The 24,311-nt window shown below is 45.6% G+C and overlaps 1 protein-coding gene across 3 annotated transcripts in view; it reads right to left on the bottom strand.

The window, feature by feature from the left end:
- TNFAIP8 (TNF alpha induced protein 8) overlaps window positions 1-12,310 on the bottom strand; it is a 106,708-nt gene extending 94,398 nt beyond the window's left edge. For 2 of the 3 annotated variants that reach the window (XR_004961602.1, XR_004961603.1), the window contains exons 1-2: window positions 6,119-6,162; window positions 5,243-5,390 (exon numbers count right to left, since the gene is read on the bottom strand). The gene's annotated coding sequence lies outside the window, so the exon portion shown is untranslated. Of the gene's footprint in view, window positions 1-5,242; window positions 5,391-6,118; window positions 6,163-12,229 lie in introns of those variants that run through there. The other variant, XR_004961604.1, reaches the window with a different exon arrangement.
- Window positions 12,311-24,311: the final 12,001 nt, after the last annotated feature.

The following is a 24,311-nucleotide window of genomic DNA, read 5'->3' as shown; positions in this document are numbered from 1 at the left end:
TTTGTGAAATGCTGCCAGGAATCCAGAGAGACAGACCTGTCTCCCCTCTGCGTCAGGACTTGCCTCCCGCCCTGACATTTCTAACTCACCCCAAGGTGATAGCATTGTCACAGGTGAAAAACAGGCAGTGGATGGGGCAAGAGTCAGGGATGGGAACAAGGGAAGAGACTGGCAATGACAGCAGCAAGGATTTGCTGTCCATCAGTCATGTCTAAGCAGCCTACACCCTGCAGAATCCCTCCTTTAGGCACTATGGCCGCAGGCCCCGGAGGGGAAGGCATTTCATAGGTCTCTAATCGACATTTCTTCTGAATCCTAAAATATTGTAAAGAAAATGAAAGACCCATTCAGGTCATCTCTTGAATTCAGGACTGTTATGATTATAGACAAAAAATGAGGACTCTATGGAAAGTAACTTCACAGGGCGATCTGATCATAAATTGCTAACTGGGCAGGTCATGGTGGGTAGTCACTCCCCAGGCACTTAACTTTTTAGTAAAAGGTTTATTTTTGCCTTAAGCAAGCCCTGTGCACTGCTTCTGTGCACCTACAGTAACGCACCTTTGAAATAAGCCATGACCACCCTCAAGAGAACACATGCTGTCTCCCGCCTCCATGGAATCTTCTTTATGTTCTTTCCATTTCAAACGCATTATAAGCAGCTGCAAAACTGTTATTCTTGGGAGCATTTGAGGTCTTGCTCCCCAGCGCAAGTCATCAGTTTGGCACAAATACTCTTATAAGAATTCCGTACAGGTTTGGACATTTCTTACGTCGACATGGTTTTAACAGAGCTTTCTCACAGGTCTCCTTGGGACTCGCTGCAGCTGGGCTGGGTGACCAATGAGACTGCATATCTCTCTTTAAGCCATAGGTAAAACAGAACAAAACAGGACCAATCTTTCATGGGTCCTTTTATAGACCAAACCATAGATAGCACACACAGATGCTTTCACCCCTTTGGGAAACACAAAGAAATCTAATCATCATCCCTATGCTAAAGAGAGAGATTATACATGATAAGTATACTAGAGCAAGATAATTATAAAATATACTAATTCCTAACAGGTCACCTGGCCCAGAAGGCACATTTACTTTGAACCAACATTTATATTAATGACTCTGACTGATAATAGAAGTAGCAAAATAAATAGAACCTCTATAAAGGAAAGCTAACCATCATGTTAATAGACAGTAGGTTCTCATCGTACAAAGGATGAATGTGGCTTCACGTCAATAGAGGGAGCACAAATCCAGTCCATTTAACCTAGGGCCAACGCAAGAAGGCTGAGTCCCAAGGATGGGTATATAGTGCTTGTGAGAATTCTGTGAAGTTTCATTTTTTATTTTTTTGAAGTTTAGTTTTAAATGCTCCCCTCTCTCTTTGTAGACTATATCCAGAGACCTCAAAGAGATTCTGGTATTGAGCCTAATGATTTGCACATGTTAAACGCACCTCATTGCTCAGATTAGTTTCTTCTGAAAAAGGAGACTAGAGATTGATTCTTCTATGTAAAATTATTCCATCCCATTAGTGTTGGAGACCTGAAGTCTTTAGCAAACAGTGTGGGGCTAGTTATACAAACCTGCTGATAAGGCAAAGCTGCCTTCCAGCTGCTCCCTACAAGCCTTTGTAAATAAAGGGCCATTGCTTGGGCAAACACTCTCTAATCTCTTAAAGATGAGCATTTCATTCAAGAAAACACTTTAAAGTGGCTCATGATCTTTTTTTTAATCATCATCAGAGAATATTTTTCCATTTATCTTCAGATAGAGTGGGAGGAAGAGAGGAAGAGAGGGAGACACAGACACAGAGAGAGAAACGTCTACGTGAAAGAGACACATCAACTGGTTGCCTCCTGCACAACCCTGACCAGGGCCGGGGACTGAGCCACAACCGAGGTACGTGCCCTAGGCTGGAATCGAACCTGCAACTCTGTGGTCCGCAGGCCCGAAGCTCTAACCGCTGAGCCAAACTAGCCAGGACAAAAGTGGCTCATGATCTTAATCTCATTTATTGTACTGCAAACTTCAATCGGGTTAATATTTTGCTCCAGGACATCTCAGCAACATCAGAATAAGATCATGTCTTTTAAAATTATACAATGTTGACACTCCCTCAGGCTACATCTTTCTTTTACAGTCTCCATCTCTTGCTCAAGAAAGGCAGCATTCAACTGAACCCCAAACCTTTGTTTTATTGAGAAACAGAATCAAATGTCCATAAAACACAAGTGAAAATGTGTAGGAAATAATGCTACAAAATAAGCAGAACACTAACTGGATATGTACTATGGTCACAGCTATAATATATAACTATGGCTAAGGATGGAAAGTAATATGAAAAATGAAGCTGCTTCCTCACACCCATCTATAACCCTAAGGTTTTTCTTTCTGAATTTCCTTTACTTCTGATGTGGTTGTCGTAATTTACTTAATAGTTTGCTTGCTTTTTATCCTCACCCGAGGACATTTTTGTTTTTTGCATTTATCTTCAGATAGAGCAGGAAGGGAAGAGGAAGGAAGAGAGAGAGAGAAACATGGATGTGAGAGAGACACATCGACTGGCTGCCATCCACATGACCCCAACCAGGGCCGGGGGCAAACTGCAACCGAGGGATGTACCCTTAGCGGAAACCGAACTCGAGACTCTCTGGTCCACAGGCTGACGCTCTAACCACTGAGTCAAACCAGCCAGGGCTTGTTTGTTTTTTTAAATTGTCAGGATAAGATCTCATGTCCTCAGACAAGGACTTAGGAGCCAGGTACTCACGTGAAAGGCGGTGAGTGCCTGGACTCCCCTCGATGGACGCCTGCATGTCCTTCCCTAAAAATGATCTAAGGATAGCAGTTCTACCATTTCCAAGTTTCCTGCCCCTGGAAGAAACTCTGCTCAACCTGCGCATGACAGTAGATTTTTAAAATTTCTTTTGTTGTTGTTTCAAACTGAAATAATCCTTTGAATGAGAGTAAAAAGAATATTTGAGCAAATCATTCAAATGAAGTTATTCATGAATGCCTATTTCTGAGAGCGTGGTTGAAGAGGTGAGTTCTAGAGATGAACAAGCCATAGGTACTGCCTTCTGGAAGATCTTCTAGTGGGGCCAAAGGCACAGAGAGCTGCGAACTAAGGTAAAATGCCTAAGTGATAAATTCAACATAAAGACGGGGAGACTACAGGAGCTCTTCAAATTCTGAAGAGGAAGAGATTATTCAGGACATTTTTTCCTGGTAAAGAATAGAGCCAAGGAGGCAGCACCTGAGCTGGGTCCTGAAGGACAGTCTGATTGTGTCTAGAAAGAGAAAGGATGGGCATTGCAGGCAGGAGGCGTTAACCAGCAAAGATGAACTCAGGGAAGAGTGGGGTGTGTTCTAGAACAATGCAGCTTAGGAATGAGAACCAAAGGGAACACCTGGCAGAGTAATGGGGTCAGACCTTGCCTGACTACACAAAAATGGGCGGGGCAAGTGAGCAAATAGTATCCTTTGGGGCCTGGGCAAGGAGCCTTGCATTTGTTGTTGTATTTAGTCCTGAAACTTGTTTTACAAGGTGAGAAGTCAGACATAGTCTCTGAAAAGCATGCCGCCCTGGCCAATTTAGCTCAGCGGTTAGAGCGTCTGCGGTCCGGAGAGACCCGGGTTCGGTTCCCGCTAAGGGCACGTACCTCGGTTGCAGTTTGTCCCCGGCCCTGGTTGGTCGTGCGGGTGGCAGCCACTCGATGTGTCCCTTCACGTCGATGTTTCTCTCTCTCTCTCCCTTCCTCTCTCTCCCTCCCACTCTATCTGTACAAAAAATGGAAAAATATCCTCGGGTGAGGATAAAAAAAAAAAAAAAAAATGAAAAGCATGCCATTCACCTACACATCCCTGAGGCAGCACGGTGCCTGGTGCTCAGCAGGTCCTCAGCCCACTGCCTGGATGCACCGTGACAAACCTGCGGGCCATGCTCTGCCGCTCTGCCACACAGCTCTTTTGGATAGACTCGGGAGCCACTAACAACTGACATTAGAGGAACACAGTAACTGAGCAGCTACATGTTAAGAAGAGTACAGTGGCCCTGGCCAGGTAGCTCAGGTAGTTAGAGCATCACTGCAATACACCAAGGTTGCAAGTTTGATCCCTGGTCAGGGCACGTACAAGAGTCAACAAATGAATGCATAAATAAGTAGAACAAATCAATATTTCTCCCTCTTTCTCTCCCTTCCACTCTCTTTCTCTCTCTATAAAATCAATTTAGAAAAGTTTTTTTGAAAAGAGTACAGCCCTGGCTGGTTTGGCTGAGTGGTTAGAGATTCGGCCTGTGGACCAGAGTCCCAGGTTCGGTTCCCACTAAGGGCATGTACCTCGGTTGCAGTTTGTCCCCAACCCCAGTCGGGGTCATGTGGGTGGCAGCCACTCTATGTACCTCTCTCGCATCAATGTTTCTCTCTCTCTTCCTCCCTCTCTCCCTCCTGCTCTGTCTGACAATAAATGCAAAAATGTCCTTGGGTGAGGATTAAAAAAAAAAAAGGAATACAATAAAGTCTGGGAGGTGAAATGGGGGAGTTAGGGGGAGTTTAGGATCTTAATGCTCAGAGCTTAAAGTGTTTACAGACACCATCTTGCTTTGCTTGGCATGCTTGGTGCATTCAGATTTTTTCTAAGGAAGTATTAGAAGGCCTCAAAAACTCAACTGAAATTTAAATGCTCTCCTTTACCAAATGTATTTTTGATTTTGAAATTTAACCACTATAGAAGGTATAAAATGAAAAGTTAAACCTTCTTTCCCCTCTTCCCACCCACTATTAATAGTATATTGTTCATGCTTCTAAAAATGCTTATGCATTCATAAACATATAATATGCCTTTTTTTAAACTTAATGAGCTCATTACTGGGCTGTTTATTTAATCTCTCTTGGAGATCTTTCCATATCAGTGCACAGAGAGCTACCTTGTTTGGAGGCCACGTGGTGTTTCACCTCGAGGAAGTACCACAATGCATTCGAGCTGCTGAGGCATATTTAACTGGTTTAGAGCTTTTGTTTTGTTCATTCTTTAAAACAACATTGTAACGTACTCTTCTTATCCCAAATTAAATTCATGTGTGGTCATCTGTCTGTGCCTCTTCGAGAGTCACAGAAGGGTTCTCTTGTGTAGGACACAATAGAGCAAATTTCCTCCTACGCTACTACACCTAACAATGACTTGACTTATCTGGGCAATGAAGGTGAACACAAGATAATCTAAAAATAAATTTACTCACAGGAGTTTTATCTCATGTTATAGCCCGCGTTCTGGCTTCCCACGCTGAGCTGCTGGTGCAGAATTCCGCATTCCACACTGGGGCGGTCAGCTGCCTCCCGGGGCCCCAGGCATTGCCGTACCGGCTCTATCAGTAGCTTGGACATTGCCTGGTTTCCATGTTCAAAATGACAATGAAATGTGCAGGTGATAATCAGAACTGCAGAATTTCAGAGCTAAATTAGAGATCATCTAGTCCATACCTTACAGTTCTAAGATTTGGCTATTATGACCTAGAGGGTTGAATATCTCAGCAAGATCACACAGCTGGTCACAGCCCACCTTTTCCATGTCAGTCCATATAACATCTGCACCCTTTGCTTATTGTTTCAAAAAGCCCATGTAAGTAAAATTTGTCTATACTATCCCTGAGTAGAAATAACGATGCTTAAAAAACATCTGAGAACATATGTAGAGACAGAGAACATAGATAGTAAGAATTAAAAATCTTATTATAAATAATTTTTACTTCTTTCTCCACCAAATTCACTACTAGAATGTCTAACAAACTTGGAAATTGACACATATAAGTCTCACCTTCCTTACACGCTCTTGTTGAGGTGTTAGCTACCAGGCTGACTTGTTATCAGTAGGACACAGAGCTGTCAGGTGGTATGGGGTCTGCAGCCCTGGTATGGGGTTTCCAACCCTGGGACTACTACTCAAGGCTGAGTCTCTGAGCTAGATTTGCATATCTCCCCACCCCCTTTCCCACTCATGCTGTAGAGTCTAAATCAAGGGTCTCGAATAGCTCCTGAGAAAAGTCTGTTCAAGATCTAAACATCACAGAGTAGCCAGCTCCACCATCCAAGCCCTGGAGCCCAGCCCTGTTACTGACCTAGAACAGACCCCTGCAAGCTGGCTGTTGAAGTCTGTGTTTCTGTATGAGGAAGAAAGTATACAGCAATATGGTCAAGAACCAATGGATGTGACTATCAGCTATGTTTTTGACCTCCGGTAGGGACTTAAACTCTCAGGGTCTCAGTTTCCTTATCTTTGAAATGGGAATAATAATGAAAGAACGTAGGGGTTGGCAATGATATAAACATCTTAGTACAATACGTGGCACACAGTAAGTGCTCAATAAAATGTTGAGCCTCCCCACCACAGCTGGCTCCCATAGCGACCGACAAGAGGCAAGAGGCAAGAGGCAGCTGGGCAAAGGAAAAGAAGAAAAAGTCTTCAGCATGATTTCTGTTGAGTTAATAAAAGCAGAATAGAAAATGGGTACATTTTTACACAAGTCCATTTTTCTGTGGAGCTTCCTAGGAGCAAAGAGTCATTCCCAGAACTGTTTTCATTGAAATGTGAAATGCTAGATCTGGGATCAATGACTGGGGTGGGTCAGGCTGGTGACCTGCCTCCCGTGAGCCCAGCCACAGGAGTGGCGAGCCTGGTTCCTCAGCCTCACCTCAGGGGCACCGACCAAGCAGAACAGTGGGTCAGTGAGAAACTTCTCATGTCATGGTGGCTTTTCCCACCACCAGCCCCATGACCTGTGAGATTTTCCCTGGCGTGGCCAAGGCTATGACGGTTCACTATTTCTTCATACCTGAGATAAGAGGTCACCTCTGCATTCCATCCGCTGGGGAAGAGCCACTATTCCATTACCTCTGGGTTATTCTCACCATTGCTTTTGTAGGGTAAATGTTTTTAAAAACTGTCTCGTAACATTCTTTGTTTTTTCCTGTTAATTCCATGGCATCGAGATTCTCAAGAGGACGGGAACAGAAAGCCCGCGTGGCCCGCAGACCAGGACGCACGCGGAGCACCAGGGCAGGGCACCGCTGCGTGGCGCAGGCCAGGCATAAATGGGCAGCCCAGGGCCTTCCCCACATAACAGATGTGCTGAGAAATGTGGGTGTTTGTGTCAGAGATCACGAACCCCACTGTCTAGAGGAGGCAGGCAGGTAAATGACTAGAATAAATAACACAACGGTGAGCAGCAGAAGTTTGGGCCAAACTGGCATGTAGGCACCACTATTTGGTATTAAAATTAAAAAATGAAAGTGTGTACATTAAACAAAATGCATCGGCACCTCGGGCCCAGGGCTCCCATTCTGATATCCTGCCATGGGTTCTGGCAGATAAGCAGGGAAAAGCGAAAAAGTCAGCCAAGAAAGGGAAGGGCAGGTGGTGCTCCAGCACCCCCGCGAGGCCTGGGCTGTAAACCCACAATAAGAGGTCAGTGTTCCCATGAGCCCTGCTGAAAATCCACAGCGGGGCGGGCAATGGGCATGGAGACCGCGGTGGCATCCGGTGTAGAGCTAGACACTCTGTGAGCCAGGGGTTCCCCCTTGCTGGTCCTGGAAACCCAGTAACATGAGAACATGGCCTGACAGCCCGACACTGAGCACAGGAACAACCACAGACAGTGGGTGCAGCACCCACGCACCTTCGGCTCGGGGGAGCCTGCCTCAGTGAGCACAGCTGTGTCTGAGCCAAGGACGCGTGATTGGAGGAAAAGAGTCAAAGGGGCAGGGCAGTTCCTGACTGGCTCAAAAGGAAAGGAAAAAACTCACACCATTTATTTCACAAACAAGTATATATTTAGTGCTCATGTGATACACTTCACAAGGTACAGCTGGGGTTACAAAGATTAAAAGCCATAGGTACTGACAGTAAATGGCTTATTCTGAGTTAACAGGAGAAAGAGGTTATTTGGCATCACGGCTGGCCAGGTCATAAACTTGGATTTGGTAACACAGTAGCTCACTAATCACTGTACCAGAATGCTAAGTAGATAGCAGGTTGAAGGAAATAGATATACAGCTGATGCTCTCAAAAGGGCACACCCTGGCCAGTTTGGCTCAGTGGTTAGAGAGTCAGCGCAAGGACCAGAGAGTCCCAGGTTCAGTTCCCACTAAGGGCACGTACCTCGGTTGCAGTTTGGCCCCGGCTCCGGTTGTGGTCGTGTGGGTGGCAACCAGTCAACGTGTCTCTCTCACATCAATGTTCCTCTCTCTCTCTTCTTCCCTCTCTCCCTCCCACTCTACCTGAAGACAAATGCAAAAATGTCCTTGGGTGAAGATAGAAAAAGAAAAAAAAGTGCTTACAAGAGTAGGTCATATAGAGAAAAAGAATATCAGATGAGCGTAATCAGACTTTTTGACAATAATACTTTGTCAGAAAAAATGAAGTAACATATTTAAAATTTTCAGGGAAAGAAAATGTGGGCCAAGGATGTTATAGCCAAAAAAACTGCCTAAAGGTCACTTTAGGAACTTCGGGAATATTGTTCCCATGAGCCCTACTTAGGATCCCACTGCAGAAATAGCTTCAATCAAAATGCCTAAAGACACTGATATGAGGACTGATAATAAGCAGCCTGTTGAATACAGGCCATATAGAAAAGGTTAAACAAACAAAAACCCATCTTGAACTTGGCTTGGAAATATCAATATAAACACACAATGTCTTATATCTTTATATGTGATTATAAGCTTATATGCAAATGTGTATATGTGTATGTATGTATTTTCCCAGCCCTAACCAATAAAAATGCCTAGAGACAATGACCGATCCAGTGCATGGTCTTCCCTAGTGCCTAGGTGCTGGCCCTAAAATAATATTCTCATTAAAAGAAACCAAGGATTATTGAAGAAATGGCTGATTCCAGTTATAAGACAAGCCTAAATCACCTTAACATACCAGATAGCACAGAAGCTATCAAAGATAATTAAGGTCATGTCAGAAGGACTCAGGAGCTAATTGGAAGAGCCTCTCACTGGTCAAAGATGAGACTATTTCAGTCTTAGTAAAAATTAAATTTCAATGGATTGAACCCCATCAAACATATTTAGTTCCAAAATCATAAAACTTGATAAAAACCAAATGGTCACCTTCTGAGAACAACAGGAAACCAATTATTGAAAACTGGACAAAGCATTTATCTTGCTTTTTCTCTGTGAGCTATACCACTGGGTAATCAAATAGCTGATTAAGCCCTGGCCAGTTTGGCTCAACAGTTAGAGTGTGGCCCGAGGAGCTGATTCCAGTCAAGGGCATGTACCTGGGTTGCAGGTTTCCCTGTGGGAGGAAACCAATCACTGTGTCTCTCACATTGATGTGTCTCTCTTTCTCCCACTCTTCTCTTCCCTCAAATTTTTGCCCTGGCCAGTTTGGCTCAGCGGTTAGAGTGTCAGCCCGCGGACCAGAGAGTCCTGGGTTCAGTTCCCACTAAGGGCACGTACCTCGGTTGCAGTTTGGCCCCGGCTCCGGTTGTTGGTCGTGTGGGTGGCAACCAGTCAACGTGTCTCTCACATCGATGTTTCTCTCTCTCTCTTCTTCCCTCCCTCCCTCCTGCTCTATCTGAAAATAAATGCAAAATGTCCTCGGGTGAGGATTTAAAAAAAAAAAGAAAAAAGACATCAAATATTTAAGAAATGGGCAAGACTAAACTACAGTGGTCAGGCTGCTCACTTGGGTAATAAAACCAGAAAGGGATGTGAGGAAGTGATTACTGTAAAAGTCGGAATGGCATTTTCTTTTGGAGAGACGGACGGACACGAGATAGGGATGGGATACATGAAGGCGCTTTTGCGGAAGGTGGCAAAGTTCTACTTCTTGACCTGAGTGATCATTACATGAGCGATTGCCTCACAGTAATTCACCAGAATGTGCATTTGTTTTGTGTGGGTTGGTGGGGTATTTGTGCTTCATTTCACAATAGAAACATTTTTTTTTAAGTGCTAAGGTCTAGGTGTCAGCACAGTGAAACCCAGCGGATGGGAAAGACTGCAAGGTGCTGAGGAGTGGAAGGGGCCCAGCTGCAAATCAGCCGGGCGTCAGGGTCTAAGGAAAGACTTGTGTTTCAGTGAACTTCTTGTTTAGGTAAATTATTTCATTTGTATGGTTTTAATTAAATTTGCCTTATAACACCTTAAATTTTTTTAAAACATATAGCAAGTGACATACTCCAAACTATCTCAAAGGCAATCTCAACCGGGAAATGCAGAATGACTTCTTGGACGCCCACTGGAACTGCAAAAGGTTCTCCGAGACATGACATGAATCACTAAACTCGAAGTTACAGCATTCAACATACCAGCCTCAGAATTAGATATGGAATTTTCACCTCGCTCCCCTGCTCAGCTCCCCATGCAAATTATTAGTAACAGTAGATTTAAAAAAAACAAACAAACAGAAACTGAACAAAACAATTTCCCCCAAGGTTTAAGAATTCGAAAGTCTAAGTGAACTGCCACACCCAGGGTGTTGGTACAGCTTTGGCAACGGGAGTTCAGGAACTAAGTAGAGAAATACAGGCTCTCCCCAGGTCTACACTGGTTCTACACTGTGAGGATGGGACCTGGGAGCAGAAGCTCCAGGTCACTCCCGGCCTCAGAGCTGCAGATGAGAGGCACACAGAGCACTGAATCTACAAAGGCCCATCCTCCGCTGCCCAAGCATCCTGCAGGGCACAGCCTGGGCACCATGACCATGGGAAGTCCCAGCTTTTACAAAACCTGCCTCACACAGAGACATTATGATGGGAGCACAAATGCGCCATCATGAAGACTGGCACTCTGCTGCATGAACCCACAGTGAAAGACACATTTCTCTGCGTCATTCACATTGTCCAACTTGAGGCTGGTGTTACCCTCTCAGTTTGGGAAGTCTGCTCCACTGATTGTGAACTCCCACTTCCCTACTTTGAAATGTAAATCACTTCTGAGGTAAACAGGATTTGCAGTCTGCAGATGGAAACAGGTCTGTGGATGACAGACCCTGAGTGCTGGGGTGTGGCCCTGTTGTCCCATCTTTCTCTGGGCCTGGTAGAGAAGACTGCAGACTTGTTGAAGGTCACCAGGTTAGCGCCCCGCTCCATGGCTCACCTTCCCACTACTGGCAAATACAAAATGTGAAAAATAAAATCGAGACACAAGCTATGAAGACCTTGAGTGTTGGAGAGGTAACAGCCTTTGGGAGTTCACAGAAGACGGGGGCATCTGTAGCATTGGATTGAGGGTCAAACTCTGCAGCAGTTCAGAGCACAGGGATGGGCGGCGACGCGAGAGAGCTGCCAGGGGTGAAACCCAGCTTGGCCAGGCACCCACGACAGGTTACTTCACCTCCCAAACCACAATCCCTCATCTGTAAATGAGGATTAACAATATTACCTTTCTCATAGATCCCTTATGAAAATGAAATGAAATAATGTGTATAAAGCACTTGCCCATTCTAAGTACTCAATAAATATTTGTCACGATGACTGATTATCATCATTGGAATTGTCAACATTCCCAGAAACACAAAGAACACTTTATTTGATGGGCATATTCTGGGTCTGAACGCAGAATGAAGACAGCCAAAGTAAGCAGTGTTATTTTTAGAAACCCAGAGTCCTCAACATTAGAAAATCACTGCTAGTAGTAATTAAGTTATGTAATATTCAACACCTTCCACATATTTGTTTTGTTTTTCTCCCAACTACTCATCATGGGTAGTCAGTTTTCATTCCAATAAAACCTGGGATTGTATCAGTAATAGTGATGGCTGAGACCTGAGGGAACTTCAGGAAAGATTTTATCCCCTGGTGAAAAGAGACAGACATTACAAAAGAACAGATTTATTGCGGCCCTCTCTATGCCCCGCCCCCATCCATACACACTTGCCCTTTGAATGAGGCTGGAGGGAGAGTAAGTTATCCAGTGCTGAGAAAATTATTTTCTGCCCACGAGGTGGCAACTCTGTAGGAAAAAAAGTTAACATGCTGAGGATGGGAGATCAGACGGATGAAAAGAATCTGGTCCTGAGGACACTGTCTTGAGTCACTGATTCAACTTTGGTTCAGACCCAGCCAGGCTACCCTTCAGATACAATGCCTTTACTATTCAAACCACTGTGAGGCGGGTATTCTCTTTCCTGAAGTCTGAAGCATGCGGACTGTCTCAAGCTGACTTGTGAGCCCTTAGAATTAATATGTTGAAGTCCCAACCCCCAATACCTTGAAATGAGACTGTATTTGGAGACAGGGTCTTTGAACAGGTGACACTGAAATGAGGCTGTCAGGATGGGCAATCTGACCGGTGTTCTTATAAGAAGAGATGTGGACACAGAGACACCAGAGACACACACACAAAAGAAGCTGAGTGAGGGTCAAGACGGTGAAGTAGGTGGATGCTGTGTTTGCCTCCTCCCACGACCACATCAAAATTACAGAATGATCAACCTGGAGGACCAACCGAAGACTAGCTGAACAGAAGTCCTATAACTAAGGATGTAAAGAAGAAGCCATGTTCAGAGTGAATTAAAAATAAAAATAAAAAAGAGCTGAATTTGTCGCCGGCCTCGCTGAGCTATGAGAAATGTTAACGGAGGTGGTTCTCTCTCCAGCAGGCCCACCCCCTTCCTCCTGAGCCTTTTCCTCGCCTCGCCCTCTCCTGAGCCCCGAGGCTCCATGACCTGTTCCCTGAGCCCATTTCTTCCACGGCTCACTTCTTCTCCCTCTGTGACTGTCTAAATAGACTTTCTCTTACAGTTTGAAAAACAAAGAAAAAGTAATATTAAAGGAAGTTCTTCAGGCTGAAGGACAAAAAAGTGCCTAATGGAGACCTGAAGCTACACTGAAGAATGAAGGGCCCCCAAATACAGGAAATGACTGGATAAATATTAAAAAGCTTTTGCTCATGTTTTTGTTTCTTCAAAAGATCAATGTCTAAAGTAAATAATAACCATGATTTCTGAAGATTATATATGCAGATGTAAATCATATGATAACATAAAGAGTACTATTCACAATACCCTTTACAGAGGTGACTGTTACGGAGGTAATTCTGTCCCCGCCCCAGACTGGTATTGAAGCCATTCCCCAGTGTGATTGGAGACAGGAGGTAATTAAGGTTAAATGAGGTCATAGGTGTGGGGCCCTAATCCACTGTGACTGGCATCCTTATAAAAGGAGAGACCCCCGAGAATGCATCACACACAGAAAAGACCATGTGAGGAAACAAGGTGGCTGTCTGCAGCCAGAGAGGCCTCGGGAGAAACGCAGCCTGCTGATGATACCTTGAGCTTGGCCTTCCAGCCTCCAGAACTGAAGGAAATACATTTTCATTGCTTAAGAGCCACCTCGTCTAAGATGGGTTGTTATGGCAGCCCTACCAAACTGTTACAGTGATACAGCATACTATTTATCGTCACGGATATACGAATACCAAGGCAACCATAAAAGGAAACAGAACTTACAAAAGGCTGATTGAAGGGTAAAATCAGGGATGGAAGCCCTTGTAGGTCATCCAAAGTCCAGGTATGCACCAGGAAGACAGAAATGGTTAACTCTCTGCCTCTCCTGTCCGTCTCCACAAGGCCCCGCCCACCCTTCTCCATCTGCCCCTTTTTCCAAATCGTGAGGCTGAAGGGCCTCTGATGTGCTGGATTCGGGCAGCAAACCTGGAGGAGGGCTGGATGGCGAGGAAGACTAAAGCAAGACTCAAATGAGTCCATTTTCATACTTGTTGGTCCCTGGTCAAATATTTAAATCTAGAGGAGAAAAATAGTGATTCTACTAAAATTAGTGCTATGCATGTATCATCAGTAGCAAACCTGTGTTATTCATACTTTCCCTTTGAATGGAATTTATTAGAATGATAAACTGACCAGAAGTCAGAAATAGGGAAGAAAATCTCAAGTACTAGCACATTCGACATGTCAAAATGAGGGAGGGGGAGGAGAGGAAAGAAGGAAGAAGTTATCGAAAGGTGGCCTCAATGAAAAAGTGTGTTCTCCGTTTTCCCGTTGCCCACTGTGACGAAATGAGAGGGTGCCTGAGAACAGGATGGACTCCAGGAGGTGCCAGGACCTAGCACAGGGGGTCTCCTGGGGTAGGGAAAACAGGCTACTTGGCAACTCAGTCTCAGGCCTGGGGCTCCTCCCATCATGTGACACCCCGGACGCCCATCCACGTCAGCGACCTACAAAGCACAGTGCCAGGGCCCCGGTCAGCAGGCGCCGCCGATGGCGCTGTGGGCACCGCCAGTGATCCGAATTCTAGATCTTCAGTTAGTGAACACTGAGCAGGTACCCACAGCTCTGCTTTCAATTCCCGGAAACTCGTGGGGCAGAACTATTGGTTTTGGTTGTCATTTTTTTTGGTTGTCATTTTTTTTGTTCTTGACCTGGTCATCATTTTTCAACCCAGCGAGGACCTACTTGAAAAACCATTTTACTATGTCTCAGGATGGGTACACAGGTGTTCGTTTCAATCTTCTTTAAATTTTAAAGCTGTAATTTGTCCTTTCAAGAGATTTATTCTTTCCACTACCAAACGAAACAAAACAAAAAAACACCAACAAAACAAAAGAACCCTACAGATATCTGCTCCTGAATAATCTTCTCTGCACAACAAGACACTAGAACGAGTCTCCTGGGCCAGGGGGTTCCTATGTGCTGCCCAAGGGTCAGCTGGGGGCCTTGCTGGGAATACAGACTCCCGGGCCCAGCCTGTGTGATGCTGCGGTGGGGAGGGGGCAGGAATCCGCACCTGTTGGGCTAAGCTTCCAGCTGATTTTGTCACGCAGTCAAGTTGGGAGCTATGGTCCCAGATGAGCCCTAAAATACAGCAGCACATTGCACAAGTTCCAAGTTTCACGTGTCATATCACCTCGTGGCTACCCACATAATAACGTTCTCAAACCACCCCCTCAAGGGCACACAGGGTGGGGACTCCCTGCTTCCTCAGAGGCTCCCTGGAGACACACAGTCCCTCCCCCTGGCAGGTAATAGTAGCCGTTCTTTCAGGCACTATCATTCCAGGCCACAAAAGTAAAGGAGCAAAACGGCTAAGTGCATGCAACCCAGAGCCCAACACTGCATGCTCTGCAGGTCTAAGCTCACTCACCTATCCCACGTACACCCAGTGAGTCACCGGGGCCCATGTCTACACCAAGGCAGAAGGAAGTCCATCACTGAGTCAAACCTGTACTGCCCTTCTGGGGTGGTGATCGTATGTAAGCAAACACCAGCCATTTCTCAGAAAACGACCTCATCTTTTTAAAGAAAGAAGGAGGAAAAATAAGAACTGCTTCCTGATCACAGAGAGGTGTGATCAGGTACCGGACTTAATTCGCAAAGGTCTGAGTCACCAGTTTGTTCTGAACGTTGCTGCCTGCTGCCAACACTGTGCCTGCCGTTTTCCTTGGACGACCACCGCGGCCCTTCTGCGGAACCCTCTCGCTCCAGCGGTCTGTGAGAGCCTGCACCCAGGCACCCTGGGGACAGGATGGGGACAGTCAGGTCTCCACAAGCACCTGCCACAACCTCTGTCTCCCTCATTTTGGCTGATAGTCATCAGAAACTCATTTTTTTATTTAAATAAATAAAATAACAGCTGGCGTGGAGAAGGCAGGAACGAAATGAATTTAGTTTGAAGGAATAAGAGCTAGGCTTAGAGAAGGTTTGGGCTGAGGGGGCTGTTTTCTTCCTTTTTGGCTCCTTGCAAACATGCATTTGTACTGTGCACCCTAAAGAGTGCCCTGTCCCCAGAAAAGCTTGCCCCAGCAGGTAACCCTGCAGATGCGTCCCTGCCCTCTGCCTCCTGGAACTCACACAGCTTCCCCGGAGGACATGCCAGCCTCGTCCCTCTCCAACCCGAGGGGGGCTGAGACCCATCTTCCTGTCGGTCTTGGGTGATCTAGTTTCATCCATTATCGGTTTGTTTTAAACAAGGGCCTTAAAAGCTTTGCTCACACACAGGGAGGCTCACTGGGTGCCATGCTCTTCTTCATGCTCAGACACCTAAACTCAGCTGCCCTGCTCTGCCCCATCCCTCTTCTCCAGAAGCCGCCGCGAGATGTCCCTATATCATCACGTGACTCAGCAGCTGGGACTCACTGAGACTGCTACGTTCACCCAGTTCTCTGGGCTCCTCTGTCATTGCTAGAAGAAAAAAAAGACAGTTTATGCTAAAAACACATAAGGTACAAGGTGCCACTCTCCCTCTCTGTGCCACCAGGGCCCAGTACAAACAACATCCTCGCTGAAACGAGACAGATATGGCCAGTGCATCAAAGCCCACCTCTTGCTGGGTGCCTTCTGCACCCTGGACAGCAGGAGAGGAACACGGTTTAATCCACACTGGGATCCCAAGAGGTAAACACTACTCCCAGCCTCTAGGGGGAAGAAACAGGCTCAGAGAGCTTACGTAGACTGTCCAAAGTCACACAGCCAGCGGTGGCTGAGCCACAAACAGCTGAGTCCAGCAGACTCATGGGGACCAATCGCTTCTTGACTAAACTAGAAGTCATCTTTATTCCCACCGTTTAAGAAAACCACAAGTGGAATTTCAAACTTAATTCCATTGTTTGTAGGCAAATAAACCCTCAGCATGGAGTGCTCCAGCCCATTCCTATGACCTCTTTCCCCCCTTTTTTTTTCTTTCTTGGTGGGGAAGATTGCTATATGACCTCAGTCACCTCAAGAGAAATAGAGTCATGTTGGTCTATAATCCCTCTGTTCTGTATTAAAAAGCACAACCCTAGGAAAACAAACTTGTTAACGCCCAGCTAGCTTTGCAGCTGGTTCTGAACCATAAATACTTGCTTTTAGAGAAAAAGCAACTGCTCTCTCAAAGGATGGGTGGGTGTTATCTGATTATTGTGGAGCCTGTGACATTTCCAAACAAGTTTCTCAGGTAACTTCTATGCTTGACATAAAAAGCCAAGAAAACAAACTCCTGTGGAATTCAGTTTATTGCCGTTGTAACACTGGTTGCTTGAGACAGACATCAGAGGAAATGTGCTGGCCCTGGCTGGGCAGCTCAGTTGGTTAGCGCATCATCCAGATGTGCTAAGGTTGCAGGTTCGATCCCTGATCAGGGCACATACGAGAATCAACCGATGAGTGCATAACTGAGCGGAACACCAAATCAATGTTTCTCGCGCTTTGTCTCTTCACCTCTCTCTTTTTGCCACTATCAGTTGAGCTTCAGGGACCCGTTCCTACAGCTATCTTTCTGTAAGTCACCAGGCCTCTGGGATCCCATGCCTTCCATGAACGTGGGAGCACTGCACAGTGCCATGCACACGGTAGTTCAATCAACGCCTGCTGCTTGAATGAGTGGTGCTTGCCTCCGGTAAGCTGGACTGAGGGAGCACACCTCCCAACTTGTGTAATGGCACGCGTTATGGTCTAAGAGTCACAGGCCAGGTGGTTTCTAAGGTACCTCTTGCCTCTCACATTCTAGAATGATCTGCCTTCTACATATAGCTCATTTCCTCTTCTTACTGCCAAAAGGCAGACTGCAAACTAACCTCCACTGGATACGGTTTGACCTCATTTACATTTTGCAACAAGGTTCACTGATTTATTTATTTATTTTTTTACTCTCCATGAATTATTCATTTTCAGCTCCTGGGAAGCACCACTGACGGACAAAAGTCTAGCAACTGCAGTGAGCCCAGACCCCAGGGCCAAAATCACGAAAACCAGAGAAGTAGATCTGGAATTGTTTCCCAGAAGGCAAGATAAAGGTTGGGGTATTAGAAGCTCCTTCTCAGTGGGTGTTAGTTCTTACAGTGTGCATTTGGCATTAAACACAGGATGTGGGCAGTGTGAGGAGGGGCGAGATGATAAATGTTAATCTGGCACATACAGCACCTTCTCTAACTTCTGTGTCAGAGCTGATCTCTGTGAATGCCACAGTGGGGTCAACTGCCTACTTTTTATCCAGCCCCTATGCATGACTCCATTGCCCAAGTCAGTTCCCCCGATACTGGGGTTGCATTAATGCTCCCTTTTCCCTCCAAGGGAAAAGAGGTGGCCCTTATTGTCATCACTGACCTTCCCCTGCCTCCTGGAGGTTACCCCATGTTCAATCCCTTCAGTTTGCACCTGACAAAAATGGAGGGAGTGGGAAAATGACCTATCCTGCATGGTGTAGAAGCAAAGCTCAATGCTGATTGAGTACAAATGACATGTCCAAAAAGGAAATGTGTTACTCTAAGGAGCTGTCCCAAGCAGAAAAGGATTAATTGGATCAATTAACTGTGAGACCTCTGTAGTGCCCAGCACTATGGCAGAGTTAACTGTACGGATCAGCAATTTTAAGTTCCCCAAGCCAATAACGACCTAGAAATCTGCTCTTCCCCCTACATGGCATTTCCTAATGAATACTGTTTGGATGCAATCATTTCTGTCCACACACCCTTTCCTCCAATTTCAAAAGAATGAAGAATTGCAAAAAACAGGCCTCATAAAGTGCTCTGTTCCTGGCCTTCACAGTGTGGGTGTTCACTCTTAGTTTCTGCCATTATGTTGGGATCCCAGAACAGCCTGTCCTCACAACACCTCACTACACAAATGAAGATTATGTCTAGCAATATAGTCAGAAACAGAAAATTAAGAGACAACAAAGATGAGGTGATTTTCCAGCTCACACCACCCCTTTTCTAATTTAAACACACTGGAATATCTATAGCACATTAGAAGTCTCCCTTAAAGAAAAAACAATGTTAAAGGCTCATTTGTGGAGGATCACTACTTTTGGGGGAATCTTCTTAAGTTAATAATTTATTAATGGTCCTTAAATTATCAGATAATCCAGATGAACAGGGTTTATAAAACCTACCTCTATTAATGCAAGAGCGGAATACAAAACATTTAATATCTAAGATACTCGTATTTCACAGGGAGGTGAGTGGAGGTAAGTGGTGGGGTCAGCAATTAATGTGTATGGAGTGAACAGGCATCCAAAAACCTACAAAAAAAGGCAACTGTTACCAGCTACAGTATTAACAACAGCTTGCTGACTTAACTTCCCATGACAGATCTAATTAGAAGGTGGCAATAAATGTTTCCAGGTGTTTAATTAAGTGTGATAATTATTTCTTTCCTTAAAGAGATGGAGTCATATGTTGACATTTCAAAGCATAATGTTTCCTTAGTTAAAATTCTGTGGAAACACTTTCGTGTAACAGGATTCAAACCAGGATAAAAATATCTGTTGCGATAAGCAGCACTTGAAGTGATTCAACAACCCTAACTTTCCTGTGCTAGCGCAGCATGGCAGCTTAAAGGCTGCTTGTTCTGGTCCTTTCCTTTAGCCGCGGAGATTTTGATATCCTTACACCGGAATGAATAATTTCTACTTAATGTGCCATTTCCCTACCAGCATCTCTTCAATGAATTCTTACCAAGGAAGATTTTCTGGGTGTCTCTACTTTCACAGAAAGAATAGATCAAGAATAAACTGAGAGGTAGAATTCAGAGACTATGAGAATTGGATGGGATCTCAGCAACCACGGAATCATTTCATAGATGGGTTCAAGTACAATACTGTTCACAATGAAAGCTATTGATTAACTTTTAAAAAACACAGAGCTCTGGCCAGTTTGGCTCAGCGGTTAGAGCATCGGCCTGCAAATTAACACGAGTGGCAGGTTCGATTCCGGTCAACAGGACAGCACATACCTCACAGGTACCTTGGTTGCGGTTTGTCCCCGGCCCTGGTTGGGGTCACGCAGGAGGCAACCTAGCCATGTGTCTCTCACATCCATGTGTCTCTCTCTCTCTCTCCCCCTTCCTCCCTCCCTCCCTCTGTATCTGAAGATAAATGGAAAAATATCCTCGGGTGAGGATTAAAAAAAAAAAAAGTAGAAATATGCCCTACCTTGAGATAATACCGACCCCTGCCTCCCTTCCACCCCCCAACAGTAAAAATAATTTATGGAGGAATGAAATGATGTTTTAAGTAACTCGGTGATTTTGTTGTTCCAATACTGGGTACTCAACTGTCTCCTAGGATTCCAGATTCCCTCAGGGGAGCAGCTCTTTCTACCTAGTCCTTGTTCCAGCAAATCAGTTGGCTTTAGAGATACAGTGTCACTGAATCAATAAACATCCTGTAGGTGCCCAAGCCTGGTCCAGAAAGTGCCCATCAGCCGCCCTAAGTCCCAGGGCTCCCATCAAGTGTTCTTGCGTCAGGTGCTGGGGGGTCCGAGCGTCACACGTGGGCACACACAACTTTCCTCAATGGAAGGCTCCGCGTTTGATCTCAAGGCAAACGCTGGTCCCGCCGGTGTTACAGTGCAGGGTTGGATTACAATCTCACGCCAGCATCGCGGTCTGCGATCTGGGGCACCCCGATAACCCGGGCAGTCCCTTTCGACAGCAGGAGCTGTTACCCGGAGGGCGTGACACTCTGCGGGGGCCGCTCTACGGAAGGAAGGAAGGAACTGCGTGGGGCTCGGGCAGGGGGTGGAAGTTAGGGGGTCGGCCGAGTCGGTGGGGGCTCCTGCCCGAATCTCTCAGATCGTCTCTGCGACGCGGGACGGGGTAACTCCGGCAGTTTCCAGGCGGCGCGCGCTTGCACACACACCTACACACCGGCTCACACGGACCCACTCACACTCCTGCCCGAAACCCTCGGCGGCGGAAAGCGTGCCCAGCAGCCCACAGCCAGCGCCGGGAAAGCCCCGCCGGGGTGCGGGCGCCCGGGGGGCACTTACTCGGAAGAGGAGGCGGGCGGCGCCGGGCGGAGAGGCGAGCTGGGCGGTCTGACGGCGCGGACGGGTCCCCGGGTCCTGGGACGCTCGGTCCGCAGCGATCAGCCAAGCGCGGGCCGAGCGAGCGGGAGAACAGAAGGCAGGGGCCTGGGGCGGGCCAGGAGGCGCGAGGGGCGGCGGAGGAGGAGCTTGGAGGCCGGGGGCGGGGCTGGGAGGAGGACCCGGCTTCTCAGTTTCTTCGGTTGAAAAAATGATACCAACCCCCTCGTCTCCGAGTGTGTTCAGACGTTTAAATAAGCTCGTGTACTTTTGCACAGTGCCTGGCATGTAAAACCCTGTATGAACCCCGAAATCCTGCGTGCTCTTTTATTATTATTATTATTATTATTTTCTTTTTCCAGATATCTGACGCGCTTGTGATTTCATTTGCGGAAGATGCAGGGCTTCCTCCTGGTCTCAGTCACCACCACCACCACCCCCCGCCCCCCATTTCACCGTGACTGCCCCTGGTCACAGAGCAGAGCACTGGCTCTCCACCTGGGCGGGGCAGAACCTAGACCTACTGAGGAGCCCGACCCAGGGTACCGATGTTCAAGGGCGAGCTGCGGGACCTTCCTGGAAATAGGAGAATCCATCCATACCGTGGACATCCATTAAGCACCAACATTGTGGTGGCTCTGAGCACAGGGCTGGGTATTAGTAATACCAGCAAAACTTAAAACATGTGCCTACCACGGTTCTAAGCCTCACAACAATCTATACGATAGATCCTGTGACTACCTTAGTTTCACAAAGAGAGAGGAGCTATATAGTGAAGTAAAATGGCCTGCCCCAAATTACACATTTAGGAAGTGAGAGAGTTTGCTGGGCAGACAGGAAAATAAACATTCGATGGGTAAAATGGACAAAAATCACAACACATTTGGGTTTAATGCCCCAAACAGCAATATATGCAGGGTTCAGAAGAGGACATCATGTTCTGGTTGTAGCTATGAGGAGGGCAGCTTCACGACCATCTTCCTGATGGAGGTGTAGTCTGGGGCGGGTTAGGAACAAAGAATGCGAACTTAACAAGCAACTGTAGGTGGAGACAGGGCACAGTAAACATCTTTCAAGCATTAAGAGACATTGGGGAAGAAGTGGAGTGGAGATTGGAATGAAGCAAAAAAAAAAAAAAAAAGAAAGGACTAAAATCCAAATGTTTTCTTCCAATAGGGGCTAAAGAATATTAATTTGACTCTTGGTTAATGGAAAGCCGAAAGGATTTTAAGTATGGGAGACATGTCAAATGTTCCAGAAAGGTTCATCTGAAAAACAGTATAAAGAATGCCAGAGCCATGAAACTTGCTTATGAAGTTATTTAAATGTGTCAGGTTGGGATTGTTGACTGTAAACAAAAATCGACTAGGTATTCTGTCCCCCCCAAAAAATGTATAGTCATGTACTGCTTAATGATGGGGATACGTCATGAGAAACCCATAGTTAGGTGATTTTGTCTATATGAGAACATCATAGCCTGTATTTAGACAAACCTAGATGGTGTAGTTTTCTGCACACCTATTCTATATGGTATAGCCATATTGTTCTGTGGATGGAAGTGGGGAGGGGATAATTTTCACTCTATCCTTCCAAGTTCTTGGCTTAGACATCTCTGTAATAAAAGACAAGTTAGCAGAAGAAAAATTTTTTTAAAAGATTAATAACATGCATACCTTCTGGATACATGGAAGAGACCCAGGAAAACTGAGTAAATTGTCAAAATGGATGAAGCCACCCCCTAAATACTGTCTTCAGCTGAAGACAAAAGATGTTGGGGGTAGAGGAGTCAGGTATGGGAAGTTAGCAGGAAAAGCACAGTAACAAGAATAAGGTTGTTATACCCATTTACATTAAAATCTTCTGCATTGATAGGAGTTTCTAGAGACAAGATGATCCCCAATCTTCCTGGTACAGCCAGAGACACACTCTTACAAATGGAAATGTCCCTTACAAAGGTAAATGTCCTTTACAAAGGGTATTTTCTACTTGGTTTTTGGAGCTTCTCTCATGTCTGCTGTTTCTTAAAACTAGCCAGCCTAAAATAATCCTTATGCCAAAGAGAAATATTTTTGGGGTGAAAAATTCTGTTCCCCTACAGCTTCTAGGCTACAAACCTATACAGCATGCTCCCACACTGAATATTGTAGGCTGTTATAAGACAGTGGTAATTATTTGTGTAATGAGTTGTGCTACAAAGTCACTAGGCACAGGGACTTTTCACCTTCGTTATAATTCTATGGGGCCACTGCCATATGTGTGGTGGGGCACTGACCACAACAGCATTATACCTGCATGACTATATGGGGGAGGGGAGAAAGGACTGCAATTCAAGACATGCAGACATGGCAGGCCACGTGCACACGGAGAGAGCAAGAGGCAGCAGGAAACTCTTGTGTACAGGGAGAAAGGAAGTTAAAGGGAGGGCTGTTACAACCATAAAGCGTGTTATAAACATAGAGTTCTCCCCATAGGGCTATCGCCACCAACCTAGGGTGTGAGAGTTTTCACTGGCCCTCCTGATTTCTGTCAACTAAATTCTGTTATAAATTTTGACAGGATACTGTGACAGGCAGAATAATGACTCACACAAAGATGTTCACTCCCTAATCCTTGGAACCTGCGACAATTTTACCTTACATGGCAAAAAGGACTGGGCACTTTGTGTGATTAAGGTTAAGGACGTGAAGATGGGAAGATTATCCTGGATTATTTGGGTGGATCTAATCTCATCATACCAGGCCCATAAAGCAGGAGAAGAGTGGGTCAGAAAGATTCAAAGTATGAGAGGAACTCAACCTGGATCAGGAGCCAAGGAATGTGGGCGGCCTCTAAAAGCTGGGAATGGACCCCTGCCAACAATAAATGGGAATCCCAGGTCTACAACCACACAGAACTGAATTGTGCTAATAACCTGAATGAGCAAGGACTCTCTCTTTAGAGCCTCCAGAAAGGAATTCAGCTCTACTGACACTTTGATCTTATCCTGGTGAGACCCACAGGAACTTCTGACTTATAGAACTATAAAAGAATAGGTTTGTGTTGTTTTACCCCACCCCCCCAAATGGTGGCAATGTGTTGTGGCAGTAATAGGAAATGAATACAGATGCTGAGGGCCTAAACTAAGTAGGAAGAAAGAAGATGGATTGAAGACTTACACAAGCCCTGGAGACTGAGTGGATATGGGAGGTGTTGACCTTAGAAAACAAAGTTATTCTACTAGCAAAATAGGTTTATTTGGGAATATCAGAAGACTTGCAGTTTAGGACAAGAGAAGGATAGTGAACCATAAGCAAGTATGAACAACAGAGGGCTTGTTTTATAGGGGGAAAAAAGAGGAATTAGGGATTGGAGGGTCTGTTTCCAAGAGTTCAATCTTGTCATTGGCTGAGTGTAGCATTTTCTCATTGGCTAGGCTGTAACCAGGCAACCAGTTAAAGAGATTCAGGTGAAAATTGACAGAGGTGAGGTGTTTTACTGGACTAAGAGAAACTCTTCCTCTTGCTTTTTTCCTATTTGGGGACTGGGTGATAGTGCATGAGAGGCCCCCCT

This window comes from Molossus molossus, unplaced genomic scaffold, assembly GCF_014108415.1.
Source record: "Molossus molossus isolate mMolMol1 unplaced genomic scaffold, mMolMol1.p scaffold_m16_p_3, whole genome shotgun sequence".
In the NCBI taxonomy this organism is placed as follows: domain Eukaryota; kingdom Metazoa; phylum Chordata; class Mammalia; order Chiroptera; family Molossidae; genus Molossus; species Molossus molossus.
Note: the sequence above shows the minus strand (reverse complement) of the source record. Positions and strands in the feature narration are given on the sequence as shown.